Source organism: Rattus rattus, chromosome 4, assembly GCF_011064425.1.
Source record: "Rattus rattus isolate New Zealand chromosome 4, Rrattus_CSIRO_v1, whole genome shotgun sequence".
NCBI classification, from domain to species: domain Eukaryota; kingdom Metazoa; phylum Chordata; class Mammalia; order Rodentia; family Muridae; genus Rattus; species Rattus rattus.
The window spans coordinates 89,853,057-89,872,626 of NC_046157.1; the positions used below are offsets into that span (position 1 = coordinate 89,853,057).

A 19,570-nucleotide genomic window follows, 5' to 3' on the forward strand; every position below is an offset into this window, starting at 1 on the left:
GTGCTGCTGATAATTTTTGGGGAGTTGGACTACAGACTGTAAGTCATCAACACATTCCCTCATTATATAGAGACTACCCGTAAGTTCTGTGAAGAATCCTGTGCCAGGCTGATCTGTGGTTCCTGTGCCCTGTGCACTCGTGGCAGATTCCTCTTTGGACAGTTATTGCAGTGACAGTAATGGTCTCACCTATGGGCTTAGGAGTGAGAGCACTCCTGAAAGACCAGTTCTTTCCAGGCAGGATCTGGGTACTAAGGGATATGGGACAGCCTTAGCTCTGGGCGCAAATGGAGACATGAAGAATCCTGTTCTAAGCTGCTCTTGAGAATTATTTTTTAATCTTAGAGCCTTCTAAGAAATGTTCATGAACTATTATTTCCATTTTTCTCATTTGCAACACTATTGACACGTTGGATGTTTGGGGAGCAGGTTGGGAAACTCACCCATCGGCAGCTGTATCCTTAGACTCAACTGCCTCGCAGGTGGTCACTACCTATTCACAGCTATAACTGTGAGAGTATCTTCAGTCATTGTCATGTACTCCTGAAAGCCCATACAAAATAATTGACTTTGATTATCTCTTTGTGCTCTAGGAACCAGAAGAATGGTTTCTACAATCTAGCAGAGATGCTGGTCCCAGAAAGACTTACTGCTATGAGAGCAGGTATACCACTGAGAAGATCCTATATCACACTGCTTTGCTGATCAGAGATGTCCACACTTTCTGACCTCTGGCCATTACAGAATACCACACCGGAATGAACTGGTTGGTAGTTAGTGAATATGCTACAAATGGTCTGCCACGTTTCATATAGAAGTCCAAGATTTCTAATTTAAAAACATTTAGGTAGCAAAATACGATTAGGTTTCTTGGAAATGATCTCAGGATGAACATACAATTGGTGGGAAGATTACAACATCAACTCACTGGTTTATGGTGATAGGAGAGACCCCATAGCTTTCTGATTACTATGTAACTTTGGAGGCCACAGTACGTAGACACTTTTTTCCCATGGTCTTTGACCCCAGTATGGTCCATGTTAATAATTTCCAAGCATTAATGTGATTCTTATCATCCAATGCAATCTCAAGCTGGATTTCATTTATATATACATATAGACTGTAAGCAATCGGGGATGTGATAAGGTAAGCTTTCATTCATTCTCAGAGTACCTAAAATACTCAAGGAAGACTAAGGGTTGCAAAAGGCAAGGTAGAAGAGAATAAGAAAGGGAGCCGTCAAATAATAAACACCATGAGTGATGCTCTACTGGCAGGATAAAAAAATGGAGAATATAAAGGAATGAAAAGGCCTCAGAGTTCAAAGGAAAGCATGTGTGTTTACCTGTTGAATCACCAGGGTTTTTTTCCAATTAAATGAATGTCAAAGCAAGAGTAGTGATTAATGAATTGATGTGTTTGTGCAAGTTTATTGGGGGTGGAATCATGAGGATTGGAAATGTAAGGTCAGTCATCCTCTTGTGCTACCTAAGGTTCTTGATGGGGTGAGAGGAGAGGAGAACTGCTTAGCTCAGGGGGAAACTCTTTCAACTGGTTATAGAAACTGCTTATAACTTATCTGAAAGTTCTACCTGCATTCAGTTACAATTGAAATGAAATGTTTCATGAATGGCTTATAAACTAATGCCTCTTATAGTTATGTAAAAGCAAAGCCATTAATAATAGCCTAGAGCAATAGCTCAGTGGTTAAAGGTAGCTGCTGTTCTTGCTCTCAGTTCAATTCCTAAGCACACTCATACTGAGTGGGTCACAGCTGTGTGTCACTCTAGCTCCAGGGGATCGTGTCCTCTTCTGGCATCCCAGAGTTGCTGAGTATTCACATATACATTTGCATACACACATATGCCCATGGTGCATGTATGAACACATGTGTGTAGGGTGTGTGTGAGTGTGTGTGTATGTGTGTGTGTGTGTGTGTGTGTATGTGCATGTGTGCAGGTACAGGTACACATACATGTGTAACTTCAGGTTAAAATGACAAGACACAAGGTTGCACTTGAAGCCATAAAACAAAATAAAAAATATTAATAATGGTGGATACATGGCCAAACATTTTTAATAACTGGAAAACAGCTCTCTTCAAATAGACTTCCTCCCAAGTTCAGTTTCTTTGACTAGCTAACGTTTGCCTTTGTTCCCAAAGGAAAAGGACTCAATGGAACCCTTTTATACTTACCACTACTAGCCATACATGTAGACCACCATGGTAAAACTTGATGTCAGGATGGTAGTTGCTTTTTTGGAATAGGAGAAATCTGCTTCTCAAAGATCCAGAGTATCTGAGATGGTCCTTCGAGGAACTAAAGAAGCCTTTTCACAGACACCCATTGATCACAGGCCTGTGGAAGCCACGCATGTGGAACCCACGCAGAATAGTGTAGAACAGAGTTGGTGCATCATGTATGGCAAGAGGTCTGCCTCTTCACAACTGAACACCAGAAAACAACGAACAGAAGCAGTTTGTCCTGATGTTCACATTCTCAGCCTAGCTGTCTCCCGTGCCAGCTCTTGAGTGATAGTAAAGTCAGACTGCTCTCCACGAGTTCTAGGCTCACCAACTCTTTGACTCTGAAAGAGTGGGTTCCATGGAAACTAAACTGAGCACCTTTGTTCTAATCCGAAGCATGAAACTCTCAGGTGTGGCCAGCTTTATTCTAAGGTCCGTAGTGTGCGTAAGAAGATGTCTGCCACCAGGAACCTGATGCCTCACCCTAATGCCTTTGAAAAACAATATTTTCATTTTGTTAAAGAAGTTCCTACCATTCATTTCCCAACTTAGATCCACTTGGAAATAGCACAAGCCTGAAAAGACCTGATAAAGAAACACTAGAGAAGTTAACAATCAGTGTTCGCTGTCTTGACCTGGTGACTCCAAGCCTGCTTGGGGGACAGAGTAAAGGACAAATGGCTGGGACTACAAACCGCAAGGGTAAGAAGTGAGAGGGGGAAATGAAAGGAATGCGCATGCGAGTGGGTAGAGCAGAAGGAGCCTGGTGGTAGTGAAAAAGCCTGAGGCCAGAACAAGGAGGACGAAGCAGACAGGAAGCAAGAGGATGTCAGAGGCGCGCTGACAAAAAAGACAAAAGCAGAATGGATTGAGGAAAACTATACAAAGATATGAAGTGAAAAGTCTCTTGCGGTTCAGTCGGATCCTGGCAGCAGCTGCGGCGGCTCTGTTCTTCTGTCTCCCTTTCGTTTCCGGAAACATGGCCTCTGGTGTGGCTGTCTCTGATGGAGTCAGAAGGTGTTCAATGACATGAAAGTTCGAAAGTCTTCAACGCCAGAAGATGTGAAGAAACGCAAGAAGGCAGTGATCTTTTGCCTGAGTGAGGAGGAGAGCAAAGAGATTCGGTAGGAGATGTGGGGCAGACTGCGGACGACCCCTACACCACTTATGTCAAGATGCTGCCAGACAAGGACTGCCGCTATGCTCTCTATGAGGCAACCGATGAGACCAAGGAGAGCAAGAAGGAGGACCTGGTATTCATCTTCTGGGCCCCCGAGAGTGCACCCCTTAAGAGCAAAATGATCTATGCCAGCTCCAAGGATGCCATCAAGAAGAAACTGACAGGAATCAAGCACGAATTACAAGCTAACTGCTACGAGGAGGTCAAGGACCGCTGCACCCTGGCAGAGAAACTAGGTGGCAGCGCCGTCATTTCCCTGGAGGGCAAGCCTTAGTGAGCCACCTCCAGTCCCCTGCCTGGAGCATCTAGCAGCCCCAGACCTGCTCTTGGGTGCTGCAGGCTGCCCTTTTCCTGTCAGACCGGAGGGGCTGGGGGGATTCCAGCAGTGGGAGGGTTATCCCTTCACCCCAGTTGCCAAACATCCCTCCCACCCCCTGGACCGTCCTTTTCCCTCTACCCCTGACGGTTCTGGCCTTCCCAAACTGCTTTTGATCTTCTGATTCCTCTTGGGTTGAAGCAGACCAAGTCCTGTCCTAGGCACCCAAATTGAGGGGAGCCTGTATTTTTTTTAACGACACCCCTACTCCTCATCCGTCCCATGCTGCCAACTTCTAGCCACAATAGTGACTCTGTGCTTGTCTGTTTAGTTAAATGAACTGTGGAAATGACCCTCCCTGTGTTGTGGTTTGCCTTGGGGTTTTCTCTGAATTTGTTAAATAAAGGCAAGAGCGTGAGATTTGGGCAGAGGTAGGAGTTGGGAGTGAGAGGGGGATTAGATTCAGAGGTTAGGTTGACAGTTGACAGTTGGAGACAGTTGAGCAGTGGAACCTGAGGAGGGGGGTGAGGATTGACAGTTGAGGGAGGAGGGTTAGAAGGAAGCCAGGAGGAAGAAGGGAGGGAGTTGGAGAGACGATGGGGAACTGAGAGGAGTTAGAGGTACCAGGGGGGAGAAGAAGCTGGAGACTTGGTAAATAAAAGGTGCAGGGATGAGTAATTTGGGAACTGGGATTAGGACAGTGTAATGTGGATCTGCCAAATCTAGACGCTGGATTGCTTTAATGCTAAATGAGTGTGTTTTTTTTTTAAGAAAGAGTCTCAATTTAAGTAAGTGTGGCTGGGCTGAGTTTATGCCAAGATATCCAGCAGATATCTGGGGCACTGAGGTGTGGAACCCTAGCAGGGTAAAAACACCAGTTGTATGTTCTTTTGTGTAAGAGTCTCAGTATAAGAAAGTGTGTGGCTGGGTTGTGTTTCTGCCAAGATATCCAGAAGATATCTGGGAAGGAGGTGTGGAACCTAGCAGGGAAAAAAACACCCTGAGGAAAACATTCCACCCCGGTTTTCGTTTATACATTTTTACTTTTACTTTATTTTTTTATTTATTTACGACAACATATGGCTTAACTAAACCATTAGAACTCAACTAACCTGAGATAAAGTTTACTTCCCTCTCAACCCCAGAATAGGCAGGAGTACTAGTGGATTGGGAATTAACTGGGTCTGGAGGGTCTCGAAGAATCGAGAGGACTGCCGTATTCTGAAGCAGAGGGAAAAAAAAGGTACAAGGGCTTCAGATCAGATACTACTTTGATGTAAGAGAGATATATAACTTTATGATACTTAAAGATGAGAAACATAATGAATATCTGTTGGGTCTTCTGGAATGATATGTGGAATGGTCTGCCTGTTGAGAATTTTGAGGAAAAAGACCCTTTATCATTTACCAGTATTGCAATATTCATTCTTCTGATTTACTATATCTTCTCAAAAGACAGGGCCCTAAATAACAAATTTCTAGCTTTAGAACAGAAGATACAGGTAATTATGGAACAACATGAGCGACAGAAAAGAAAATTAAATCTTGGCAATATAGCCTAGAAGGAACACTAGAATTGAAGACACAGAAAATTATAGATCAGAATAAGAGACAGAAAGATGAAAATGAAAGTGATAGACAGAAACTAGAAAGGATGTTAGAACAGAACATACAACAGCACACAGCCCTAAATAGCAAATTTCTAGCCTTAGAACAGAAGATACAGGTAATTATGGAACAACATGAACAACAGAAAGAGAAAATTAAATCTTGGCAATGTAGCCTAGAAGGAACACTAGAATTGAAGACACAGAAAATTATAGATCAGAATAAGAGACAGAAAGATGAAAATGAAAGTGATAGACAGAAACTAGAAAGGATGTTAGAACAGAACATACAACAGCTCACAGATCATACTGAACAGCAGAGAGAAAGTAATGAGGTTTGGAAGCAAGACTTAGAGAATAACCTTTTAAAATTAATCAATCAAAAGATAATGGATAACAAATTATTAGAAGTACAATATAAAAAAAAAATTCAAAGTGTGGCTTAAAACCTTGAACAGAGAATTCAGGAACTCAAAAGAACAGGGGGAAAGACAGAAAGAAATATGAAGCACGGATACAGACTTTAAGAGAGAATTTAAAATTACAACTAAAGAAAAAACTCAGGTAGAGACAGAAGATAAAAATTAAGGAAAGCCAACCCTAAGGTTTTAGGAAACAAACTTTAGTCTATCCAGTTAGTGTGCAACAAAGGCCTCCAACGATGATCATCCACAGGGTTATGAAGAATTTGAATGGCAACCCATGGATGTATTAGAATTAAGGAAATTTAAGGAAAGTGTAACTAATTTTGAATGCATTCGCCATTTTAAAAACAAATCTTAATTTCTTGGGCTATTAAAAAATAGAGTAATCCCCAAGACTGAAAGATATGGTAAACAATTCTAGAGCCTGCTGAAAATTTGCAATGGATTTCATGGTGGAGAGAAGAAGTGAGGGAGATAGCAAGACAAAATAGAGCTAGGGGCAGAGAGATTTCCACAGATCAACTGCTTGGTGAAGGCCGCTTTGCTGAAGTAGAGGTGCAGGCTATATATGACGAAGAAACTCTGTCATGGTGTCGATTGTCAGCCTTAAAGGCCTGGGACAAAGTCGCAGAATCAGGGAAAAGACTTGAAACATTCACTCAAGTCATACAAGGTCCTAAAGAAACCTTCCCTGACTTTTTACAAAGGCTTACCTCAGCTGTGGAAAGGAGTGTATCAGATTCAGCGGCAAGAAAGGCGATAATTGAGTCTTTAGCCTTTGAAAATGCAAATACCAAATGCAGGGAAGTAATTAGACCACTAAAGGCAAGGTCCGCAACAATAGATGAGTGGATTAGATATACAGCTGATGTTGGATCTTGTTCTCCTGATACTACTTTGATAGGAGAAGCTGCCACTGGACAGCTAGAGATGACCCAAGATTTCAAATGTTTTAATTATGGTGTGCAGGGCCATCTCAGATATTACTGTAATAAAAACCAAAGTGATACAAAAGGGGGACTGTGCCTCCTAGAATGTGTCAAAAGATGTGGCAGATATGGACATTTGACTAGGAAGTGTACAGAAACAACAGACAGATGGGAACGCATCATGACAAAAAAATCACAAGGGGGCCTCTCGCAGGAACAAATACAAGGCAGGGAGAATTCTCCTCCTCAGAACGATTAAACAACAAGACTTCAAAACGAATATTTTGGCTAACGTCTATAGAGGGACCAAAAGGCCAAAACTAAAAATACTGTAGATAATATGAAATTGAAGGAATGGTTGACACTGGAGCAGATGTTACCATCATCTCTCCAAAATCTTGGCCCATTAGTTGGCCACTTCAAGGAGTGGATATGCAGTTTCAAGGTGTTGGCACTTTATCCCAAATAAAACAAAGCATCAGGTGGCTTAAATGTATAGGACCAGAAGGTCAGGTAGGAAAATTAAGGCCATGCACGTGGCTGATATAGCCATTAATTTATGGGAAGAGATCTACTACAGCAGTGGAAAACTCAAATTAATATCCCCTCAGTTTCAGGTTCTGGCCCTAAAATTCATCAGACTCCTAATAAAAACTTTAAATTAGTCAGGGAATGTTATCAAGGACAGTTAGAGACTGTCCAAGCTGTCCATAAGCAAGATACAGCAGAGGCTGACAATTTAGTGCGACCCCAAGGAGCCACTGCTGTTAAAACAACAACAGGCTTGCCACTAAGGTGGCTGACTGACCAACCCATCTGGATTGATCAGTGGTCCATGACAAAAGAAAAACTACAGGCATTAGAGCAGCTAGTCCAGGAGCAGCTGGAGGCTCAGCATATAGAGGAGTCCACCAGCCCTTGGAATTCTCAGTATTTGTCATTAAAAAACAGTCTGGCAAATGGAGGTATTGACAGATCTCAGAGCAATTAATAAGATTATTCAGCCGATGGGTTCCATGCAGCCTGGGATCCACTGCCTTCTTTGTTGCCTAGGGGTGGCCTATTATAGTGATTGACTTAAAAGATTGCTTTTCACTATTCCTCTACATGAAGCGATAAAGAAGGTTTGCCTTTTTCGGTGCCTACCATAATAGAGTCGCCCCCATAAAAAAGATATCAATGGAAAAGTCCTTCCACAAGGAATGTTAAATAGCCCAACCTTGTGTCAATATTTTGTACAGCAGCCATTAGATATAATTCATAAAAATTTCCCCAATCTATTATTTATCATTACATGGATGACATTTTATTGTCTGATTCAGATATAAATATCCTGGAAAGAATGTTTGATGAAGTAAAAAAAACATTACCATGCTGGGGATTCTGAATAACCCCTAGAAAATACAAAGAGGGATTCTATTAATTATCTAGGGTATAAAATAAGTGTACAAAAAATTAGGCCACAAAAGGTGCAAATCAAAAGAAGCAAATTAAGGACACTTAATGATTTTCAGAAACTACTTGGAGACATTAACTGGTTGAGGCCTGTGATTGGCTTGACCACTCAAGAGTTGAGCAATTTATTTCAAACACTACAAGGCGATAAAAATTAAATAGCCAAAAACTATCAGCTGAGGCTGAGAAAGGCTAGCTTTGGTAGAAAGGAACTGCAGGGACGCACATCTGGATCGTATTGATCCAAAGATGGCCTGCATATTATCATCTTGCCCTCTACTCATTCCCTACAGAATTCTCATGCAAAGGGAAGATTATATCTTAGAATGGATATTTTGCATAAACAGAGTAGAAACTGAAAACCTACATTGAGAAGGTCTCTGAATTGATACTTAAAGGAAAATTGAGACTTGACAATTGGTTGGAATGGATCGGCTGAAATTGTGGTACCTTTTACTAATGCGAAATTAACTCTTTGTGGGTTTAAAATGAACATTGGCAAAGAGCATGCAGTAACTTTAGGAGACATTAACAACAAATACCCTAAAAGCAAAAGACTTCAGTTCATAAAACGAACTAACGGGATCCTCCCTCGTATAGTAAAGGGAACTCCAATATCTGGAGCCCCTACATTTTACACTGATGCCAGTAAGTCAGGGAAGGCAGGATATAAATCGGAAAATGTAAACAAGGTGACTGAGAGTCCCTATAAGTCAGTTAAAAAATCTGAACTGTATGCAATACTCATGGTGTTGTCAGATTTTGAGAGCCTCTTAATATATAACTGACTCTCAATATGCAGAAAGGGTTGTTTTGCACATAGAGACTGCTGAACTTATTCAGGATGATTCGAATTGACATCACTATTTATTCAGCTACAACAAAAATCAGAAATAGGAGTTACCCACTATATATAACACACATAAGATCCCATACAGGTCTGCCAGGCCCTCTGACAGTAATAATGAAATTGACCAGCTACTGATAGGAAGTGTACTAGATGCTTCAGAATTTCATAAAAAACACCATGTTAACAGCAAAGGCTTAAAAAAAGAATTTTCTACCACTTGGAAACAAGCCAAAGAGATTGTGAGGAAATTTCCTACTTGCTCTTTATATAATCAAACTCCATTGCCTACAGGAACTAACCCTAAGGGTACCAAAAGAAATGAATTTTGGCAAATGGATGTTCTCCATTTTACAGAGTTTGGTAAGCTAAAATACATACATCATACTATAGATACATATTCAGGATTTCAATGGGCAAACTGCCTTAGCGTCAGAAAAGGCGATTCTGTAATTACATTTGTTAGAAGTTATGGCTATAATGGGAATACCCATACAAATTAAACGGACAATGGTCAGCATATATCTCTAACAAGATTAAGCGCTTCTTTGACTATTATAATATAAAACATATTACAGGTATACCACACAATCCTACAGGACAAGCGATTGTGGAGAGATCTAATCGAAGTCTAAAGGAGATGCTTAACAGGCAAAAAGTCAACAAAAACTCCAGAGATAGGATACATAGTGCTTTATTAACCTTAAATTTTTAAATGCTGATGAACAAAACAGCACAGCTGCTGAAAGACATTGGATTGTGGAAAGACTACTGAACTAAACCAGCCTGTTTATAAAAAGATATTCTGACGTCAGAATGGAAAATGGGAAATGTGTTACGCTGGGGAAGGGGTTATGCCTATGTTTCAGGAAAAGAAAAAGCTGTGGTTCTTCCAAGCTGATAAAAATCAGAAATGACAGGGGAGACCTCCTAAAGTCCTTGGCAACACAGAAAAAAAGGAGACTAAGACGATCAACAAATAGGTGATGTATATATGAGGTTGTTTAGGTCTCCATGTATGAACAGCTGAGACTGAAATGTCTATAAACAGCCAGTGATATTTTTGAGTGCAAATTCCTCATAACTTGTAATTATGTATTACAAAATTATATTACAGTTTGATTATATGATTAACCTAACCTGAAAAAAGGTAGTCATTTTTTTTTTGATCTTTATTTACTAAACTGTACCTACTTATCCCATTTGAAAATACTTATAGAACTATATAATGCTTGTAAAGTTTGTGTGCTGCAGGATGAAGGAAGAGAAAGATGGCTCTGAAATACACACTCTGGGATGCTGAGATTCGGGACTTTCCAGTCCAACCGTGTTTGATTCTCCCTTAATTACACTGAAGATGCTTGATTTAAAGGCCTGCTTTCAGAACTTTCCCAGAATGGACATCTTACTTATCAGCCCTTCAGACTGTCATAGTCAAGATGTCAGCTAAGCGATGAACTTTCTCAGCACAGAATGACTGGCAGGCAAATCCCGGCTAGCTCTGCCCGACAAAGCCAACTTTTCCTAATACCCCTTGGGCCCCAGAAGGGAAACTTCAATCCAGCTAGAAGCAGACAAGGAAGATCGTCGTCCCATTTCCTTATGTTGGGGTGGATGGTTCTGTTTATTTTAAGAACTGTGGATAAGTTTTTTCTTTTAAGTGATACAATACAAATAGCTTTGGGGGGAAACTAGAGAATGTAAACTCAGGGATTGCTACTTTTCCTTTCCTTTTTTGTATCCTTCTTAGATATAGTAATACATAGAAATTAGAGAAATAGACAAACAGATAGATTAGCAAACTTACTCTTAAACAAAATTTTACCGCTATATTTTACATTGATAGAAATGTTTGTAATTGATACAAAGTTGAAGCTGTAATCTTTTCATTGGTATAGAATGTATTTTACACAAATGCGAGGTTTTCATTGGAATACTTTCTTGTTGATTTATAATTGAGATTAATATTGCTACTTTAACATGGGCATTGTGCCTCCACTATGCATCTAAGAATACAAGTCTTAGACCCAGTCCTATAACTGCTGTTATACATTATTTTTAGTTGATTAACCAGTACCAGCTAAAGGTCAGATAGCAAAGTCATGGTTCTAAGTCAGTTTAGATGGGTTTTGTAAAATACTTGATTAGAGAGGGCTAGCGGTGCTCTATGTAACAGTTCAGAAACGCCTATGTAGATGAAATCTTCAAAGGGCATCAAGTCCAAAGAATAACCTGTTTTGGACATTTCTTCATCTAGATCATTTACTAGAGACTTGTCTGCCCCTAGAGGGCCCTTAGACTCGAAGAAGAACTTGAGCATCAATGGAGTTGATGCAGCCACTGAGCAAATTGCTTCAATTCATCTACAGACAGACACTGTCAGAAAGGGACAAATTATGCAGAATAGTCGACTGATAATCTCTGCCGAGGCAGGGTGATCAGCCCTTCAAAATCTGCATTGATAAGGTCTGTCAGATGATCCTGGGCCAGAAGGCTGAAGACTGATGCTCCAGCATATTAAGGAATAAAGGGGACTGTCAGGTGATCAGCAGTCTTTATAAAATTGGCTAAGCTTGGAAGCCATGTTTTGTGCTTCCTATGTTTTCAAATAATATTAATCATTCTTGGATTTCTGATGTGGTTGGAGACTAGTAGTCTCATAGACAACGAATGGTTTAGTATTGAGAAAGATGATAAATCTGTTAGAGTAGTTTTAGGGTGGCATAGGATCTAGAAACAGGATATAGTCAAGTATAGTTTTTAGTATAGATGACATGGTTAATGAACAAAATTGATGGACTGGGTGATCAGCATATTGTTGGTTTATAAATTGCAGAATGGTAATAATGATGTTAGTTCACCTATGTATAGGAAAAGTTTTTTAACTGGACAAAAGAAATGTTGTGGTTTGCCTTGGGGTTTTCTCTGAATTTGTTAAATAAAGGCAAGGGCGTGAGATTTGGGCAGAGGTAGGAGTTGGGAGGGAGGGGGGGATTAGATTCAGGGGTTAGGTTGACGGTTGACAGTTGGAGATAGTTGAGCGAGGGGAACCTGGAGGAGGGGGGGGTGAGGATTGACAGTTGAGGGGGGGGGGGTTAGAGAAGGAAGCCAGGAGGAAGAAGAGAGAGAGTTGGAGAGACGATGGGGAACTGAGAGGAGTTAGAGGTACCAGGGGGAAGAAACTTTGGTAAATAAAAGGTGCAGGGATGAGTAATTTGGGAACTGGATTAGGACCATGGATCTGCCAAATCTAGACGCTGGATTGCTTTTAATGCTAAATGAGTGTATTTTTTTTTAAGAAAGAGTCTCAATTTAAGTAAGTGTGGCTGGGCTGAGTTTATCCAAGATATCAGCAGATATCTGGGGCACTGAGGTGTGGAACCTAGCAGGGTAAAACACCAGTTGTATGTTCTTTGTGTAAGAGTCTCAGTATAAGAAAGTGTGTGGAAGTTGTGTTTCTGCCAAGATATCAGAAGATATCTGGGGAAGCGAGTGTGGAACCCTAGCAGGGAAAAACACCCTGAGGGAAAACATTCCACCCCCTGTTTTCGTTTATACATTTTTACTTTTACTTTATTTTTATTTATTTACGACAACATCCCTGCACTAGCTGATTGCCCTCCCCTTTCCTTTGATCTTGGGCACTCATGGAAGCAGGACCAGTAAGGGACCTTCAATTTTAAAACACAACACACACACACACACACACACACACACACACACACACACACACTAAAAGGCTAATTAACAAAAAAAGAAAGAAAGAAAGAAAAGAAAAGAAAGTCTCTTGCAATAAATAAAAGATAAATTCAAAAGAATGACTTTATCAAAAATCTACTGACCCGAGAGCATGGTGGTGCATGCCTATAATCCCAGCACTTAGGAGGCCAATGCAGGAAGATTGTGAGCTCCGGGCAAACCTTGGCTACATACTGAAACCCTGACTCAAAATGAGGGTTGGTAGAAAAACTGTTATATCATGAATGTTCTTTCAGAGACCAAAATTTAATTTCCAGCCTGCACAATCAACTATAACTCCATCTCCAAGAATATTAGGCTCTGATGTCTGCAGGTATTGTGCTCTCACACCAGCACGTGGTATACTCTATGCATGTAAGCATGTCCTTGCTGCTAGCACGATCTTCAAGAAGGAAAGGCCCAGTGGTTTCAGAGACCTCCTGAAACCTTTGAGGTGTTTACTGTGTCTTAAGGAACTTCCCTCCAAAATGAGATGTTCTGTATTTGAGGAAATGACTACACAACAGGTGTCATGGTAGTAAGTCATTTGGAATTTCTAGTTTTCATTTTTTTAGAGGAACATCCATGATGGTTTTTATCTTAGGACACAGAGATTTGCTAAGAATCTGCTTTCAGGTCCCCAATCTGGTGTGAAAAGTCCATGTTGCTCTCCTCACTCCATCATTTCAATGTCGCTTTGTGTCTGTGACACAGAAGGGTGGTATGGTGTCAGAGGTCCTTATCTGCCTTCCTCACATCCGTTATAATCTCATTACCATCTGGCTCCGGGTTCTCAGCCCCTCCAGGTCTTGCTGCATCATCCTTTGTAACTGCACTGCTTCTTCATGCCTGTAAGAACTTGAAAAGAGGACTAACGCTGAAGGAGAAAGAAATGACTGACATTGGCCCCAGGAACCCCACACAGTCATATCAAATCCTATATCCATTTCAAGGGCCAGATATTTGAGCATGCCAGAGGCTGAAGGGCCAACAAAGATTTCAAAAATTAACCCTGGATCTTACTGTTAATAAAAAGCTTTGGATATTGTGGGGAAAAGAAAGAACTGATACCAAGCAATGCGATCAGGCTAGGAATGTAGTTCAGTGGTAAAATGCATGCATGCATGCATGAGGTCTCCAACATGGCAGAAAGTAACATGTTATGGAAACAGAGGGAGGAAAAAGACTAAGAAAATGGTGGGAAGAGGATTCAAGTGACCCAGGATATCTCAATGCCTACATGAAGTTACAGAGAACAGTACTTTCCTTTAATTTGTAGATACATGTTATTTACAGAGGTAGAAAATAAATATTAGTGTCTCCTCTGGATAACTGTAGTTTTAGTTATTTGATTTTCAAAATGTGCCCTTTATCACTGAGAGATTTAATCCAGAAGTAGAATAAGTAAAAGTCGATGACTGTATGTATTTGTCAGAGAGATGTAACCACATAAGAGATGAAGTTCCATTATTATCAAACTTTCATCTCTCTCCTTTAAAGAATGTTAAATAGTAAGCTATTTAAAAGTGGGCTTCTAAGTGCTGGCAAGATAGCTCAGTGTTAAAGTGTTTGCAGTTCTGACAGAGAAGCAGGCTTGGTTCCCAGTACCAATGTTCAGCTACACCACCTGTAACTCCAGCTCTATGGTGATCTGATGCCCTCTTCTGGCCTATGTGAGCACTTCATGCATGCTCACAAGCCCATACACAGGCACACATACATAGACAAATATCAAAATAAAGTCAACCTTATTCATAACCATGCTTCTACTCAAGCAGTCTTATGAATAATTAACCAATGAAAAACAAACCATTTTCTGCAGCAACTTGAGACATGAGCCAGTGATTAACTAGAGAAACTGGCACAGTTTCAGAGGGAGAGGGCTGTTATAATAGTTTTTCATGGTTTGGAATGATTACTACAATGTTCTGCTTTGTATAATTCCAAGAACCCAACTGTACCAAGTAAGGATAATCATCAAGGGATCAGTCATGTGTATCTTAGAAGATGCCAGACAGTAGAGATAGCCCATACTAAAATACTCTGAAGCTGGGAGATGGAGGAAAAATAAATAGATATCATTGTGACTCTTTTCTTCCCATTTCAATATAATAATCCTAATACAAAGCACCGTATTTTTAAGTTTCGAATATTTCAGACTGTGTACGGTGGCGCATGCCTTTAACCCAGAACTCCAGAAGCAGAAGTGGGTGGATCCTGTAAATGGAAGGCTAGCCTGTACAATCAAGTTCCAGGCTAGACAAGGCTATATAATGTGACTCTGTCTCAAAAGAGAGAGGAGGAGAGAGATAGACACTCAGAGACACAAAGAAAATTAAAACACAATAAATTCTCAGCTGCTTAGAGTTAAATTAATATAGGGGACACTCAACCGAGAAACTGGATTTCACCAAAACAAAACAAAACAAAACAAAAAACTTCATTCTGTACAAGAATGAATAAGAGAAGCAAGAGCTATGCACTGGGAGAGATATCTATAAACAAAACCTGATAAAGTACTTCTATCAAGAATCTCTAACAGGAAAATTCTCAGAATGCAACAATAAGAAAATAAAGTCTAATTAAAGGTGATCAAGTACCAAACACAGAAATGTTGCAGAAAAGTCTCATCATTTGTATATTACTGATACAAATGACAAATGTCAAAATACTGTGGAAAATAGCTTGGCAATTCCTTCTAAAACTAAGGAGGCACTTTCCATAGGACTCAGTGATGGTGTCACTTCATTGGAAGTGACAGACCTCCAATGTACAACACACACACACACACACACACACACACGCACACACACACACGCACACACACACACACACGCACACACACCCCTACACAGACACATACAAAATAATCTACATATAGAATATACACTTACCACAAACACAGACACACACACAGACACACACACACACACACACACACACACATACAGATACAGTCATGTTGTTGTAACTGTGTATTCATTAAGACCAATGTTTCTATTATGTGCTATGTACCATAGGAGGAACTGAAAGCATAATGTTTAAAAAAAAGTCTCTGTAAGGTTTCTTATTAAGTATGACATAACTTGAAATGTCTGTGTGTTTGCTAGATTCTGCTTCCATCCATCGCTTGCTTGCCTTTTGCATGCATATGTATTCCAGTCGTTCCCTTCTGTCGCACATACAGAGTTGAAAGAGTCACAGATTAGGACCACAAGAGCTTTATCAAAACGGGAAATAGGCTCCCATCTATTGTAAAAACAACAAAGCTAGTTAAGACTATAAAACATACATAGTTTGTTTTAAGAATATACTAGGCATAATAGATTTAAAAGGGTCAGGAATGGACATAGGCAAAATGCCAGCTAAGACCTTCAGCATCTGCACTTCCACGGGAATGACAAGGACAGCGATACAGAAGCATTGTCTAGCTTTTTCCTCATTTAGTATTGAATTCCATTCAAGTTCCCCTAAGAGAGCTTTTCCTAAAGTTAGATGTTAGGGAACTTCTAATCCTAGCACTTGTTTGGGGCTGAGTGAGAACAAGCAGGGGGTCAAAGTTATCTTCAGCTGTATGAGTTCAAGGCAAGCGTATGTTACATGAGGCCCTGTCTCACAAAATCTGCACCAAAAAGAATAATTTTCCCAAGCACACATGCTCCTCCAGATTTCCCACGGGCACATTAATAAACGAGGGATGCTCTTGGATCCATTTCTTTCTGTCTAACCCAGCACCAGGCCTGGTTCTGAGAGAGTAATGTCAACAGTGTTATCAAGCCCTCCATTCTCTGGCAAGCCAGATAAATGTGCCACATCACTAATGTCACCTCTGGTGGGATCTTTCCTCAGATGGGCTGATGCCACTCCATCTTGGGCTAAGCTCTGCTGAAATTGCCAAATCGCCTGTACAGCTGGTGTCTTTTCCTCCTGACTGTCTGATACTCTCAGCAAAGTAGCAAGACTTAAGTTCTCTGCTGCAGTGTATAAAACATATGGTCTCACCTATGTCCCTCTGTTTAACATACCATGTTCAGAATGCTGAAAGACACGTGAAATGAATAGAAATACTAAACGGGTTTGTCTATATGGAAGTTATATTTCTCTGAAATACTGGGCTCAAGTAATTATGTGGGAGAAAGAAGATGGGATGAAAAGGCTGAACTCTAAGCTGGGGCCTCCGGCATTCACACAGAGGCATCGTGGTATCCACAACCTTGACTCTGGGACCATTCACACAGACAAGGCTGAGTGCATCCTCGGTTCTTTGCAGTATAGAGAGCTTGGAGAATGATAGGAAGCTGTTGCAACCTGCGTGAAAGCTCTCCCAAGCATACAGAGATCATTAAACTGAGGCAGTGAGCATCACGATACTCATGTTTAGTGGTTTGACTTGTGTGTTTCCCTACTACAGTGCGCTGGTGTAACCTGGCAGATTCTTGCCTCCACCAGAACCCCTGACATAAAACATCTGGTGACTCTCTGTGAGGATGCAGGTGAGGTTATGGAGCAAGAACTAATGCATGCCCTCCATCTGGAATGCTGCCCTTACATTGCTCGCTGAGACATAGTAAAGTAAAATTAGAGGTGCCTTTCAGCACTCAGGAGTTTCCATAGCGTGCATGATCTCCTTAAGAAGAGTACACACAACAGGCCACGGGCTATTCCCCAGGGAAAACTATGGAGATGTAAAGTGTCCAAGAAGTAGGAAATGGAGAGCAAAGCATTCCTTGTATGAATACTTTGTCCACTCAGTGTACAAGGTTCAACAATTATGTTAGTTATTTCTCTGCCACTTCAGCATGAGTCACAGGGACTAGAATTACTTCCTCGTTTCCCCTTACGGGGAGAAGGAATAAAACCCATTAGCCATCAACCCCATTACATGCCAGGACAAAATCATAAGAACGAAGCACAAATTCTTTCCCTATAGGCTTCTAAATAAATGCCTGTGCCTCTGGTAGAACTACACATCTGGAAGAAACAATGTTCAAATCCTGTGTCGACCTCCCTCTCAAGAACTCAAGGCAACCCCAGTAAACAATTCTGAAGGTGATTTGCACATGGTGCTTATACCTTCTCTGGGCCTAGAGACGAAAACAAGGGGTAGAGCATCTGCTTAGGGTGTGCAGGGCTTTGAATAGTGATCCAAGAGCCGCAGGAGACAATCCGCTTTCTTAGTGTTTGGAGGCTGTGCACTCTAACACACCTACTTTTGTAGAAAATGCTGTCTTTAAGTGAGCTGTTCATATTGAGCAGATGCCCGGGTTTCCTCCATTCCGTTCTTTTGTCTTGTGTGCTGTAAAGTCAAGGTTCATCATGAATCAGCTCTTGCTGAGTGCTCTAATTGTTTGCATTTGCCCTTTCGTACAGTGTTCTGAACTGCTCTCATTTCCCATAGCATAGGGTATGTACATACATATGAACATAGACTTTACATGAAGATATGCATAGATACATATCAGTGATGAGTGGATTATTGGTAGATAATGGATAATGTGGACATGTGATAGATAGATGATACATAGATTTTGATAGATAGTCGATTGGTGACATCTGAAATACTCCTGCCACAAAACAAATGATCACAGAATTTTTGTTTCTCGTTTCACAAAGTTTTCATTAAAAATGTAAAATCGGGCACATGCAGGCCTTGTCCTCTTTAACAAAGAAATATACTCCAAGGTTAATATCATAACTCACACAACTTACCAACAGGAAAATTGCCCTTTTTCTGGGTATAATTATGAATTCTGGAGTGTTGCTTTAGTTTTTGTTGTTGCTGTTACTGTTATTGTTGTTTTTTTTATTATTTTGGGGGGTTTGTTTTTGTTTTTGCTTTTGTTTTGAGACAGGATTTCATGTAATTCAGACTAGCCCCATACTTGCTGTGTATCCAAGGCCTTGGGTCTCTTGTGTCTCCCTAACAAATCCTGGGATTATTGGTATATTCTACTAGATCTGGCCATGGACTGCTACTTATATTGTCAGTTGTTTGTCACCTTGGTGCAGTAATTTGTAAAGGCCTAAGTTTGTGGCCTCTTGATTGCAGGATCTGTATTTGTCTTCAGTGTATCTGAAATGACTGTATTTCTGTATTTCTAAATTATAGGTCTAGATTACCTACCAAAGTATGATCAAAAACATCAAGCATTCTGATTAACCTCTTTGCAAAGGGATAAAACATCCTAGAATTAAAGTTTTCATTTCCCTAAATTGTTCAGCATAAAGTAAGCAGTGTTCTGAAATGTAACGGAAGAGCTAAGTTCTAAATAAACACGCTGTAACAGCAGACTGGGCAAACACTTTGCAAGAAAACAGCACCACTGGGTTTACATGGAAGACTGAGGAAGTCAATGCACACAGCAGATAGTCTTTGCAGCAAACGGCACCATTTACCCAGGTTCTTTCTATATCTCGTAAGATTCACACTACCTCTGTGACCTGAAGCGCACAGAACATGTAGCTTGATGCGGCCAACAGGCAAATTAGATGGAAATGAAATTGTGCCAGTTCCATTCAGAACTTTAAAGTATCTTGTGGGTTTCTACTCACTTAGTGGGTTCCGCTATCTCTAGAAGTTCACACCTGGGCTTCCCTGCTGCTCCCAAATATTTCCCAATTAAGCTGCTCCCAGCATTCTAAGTAACATTCTAAGTAACACTATCTGAAGTCCTAGGCATAGCGACTTAAATTTCTAAGTTTAAGTAAATTTAACAATTTGGAAGTTTCTTTGGAAAAGATAACTTCCTAACTCCTCTCAAAATTAAAGCTGACAGAGAAAAGCCAAATATAAGACAAACATGTGGTGGAGCCATAAGCCATATT

The 19,570-nt window shown here is 40.5% G+C and overlaps 1 protein-coding gene and 1 pseudogene across 1 annotated transcript in view; both read left to right on the top strand.

Annotated features, from left to right (window-relative positions):
* Kcnh8 (potassium voltage-gated channel subfamily H member 8) overlaps positions 1-19,570 on the top strand; it is a 582,230-nt gene that overhangs the window by 138,096 nt on the left and 424,564 nt on the right. The gene's annotated exons all lie outside the window — the stretch shown is intronic.
* On the top strand, positions 3,228-4,003 carry LOC116899222 (annotated as a pseudogene).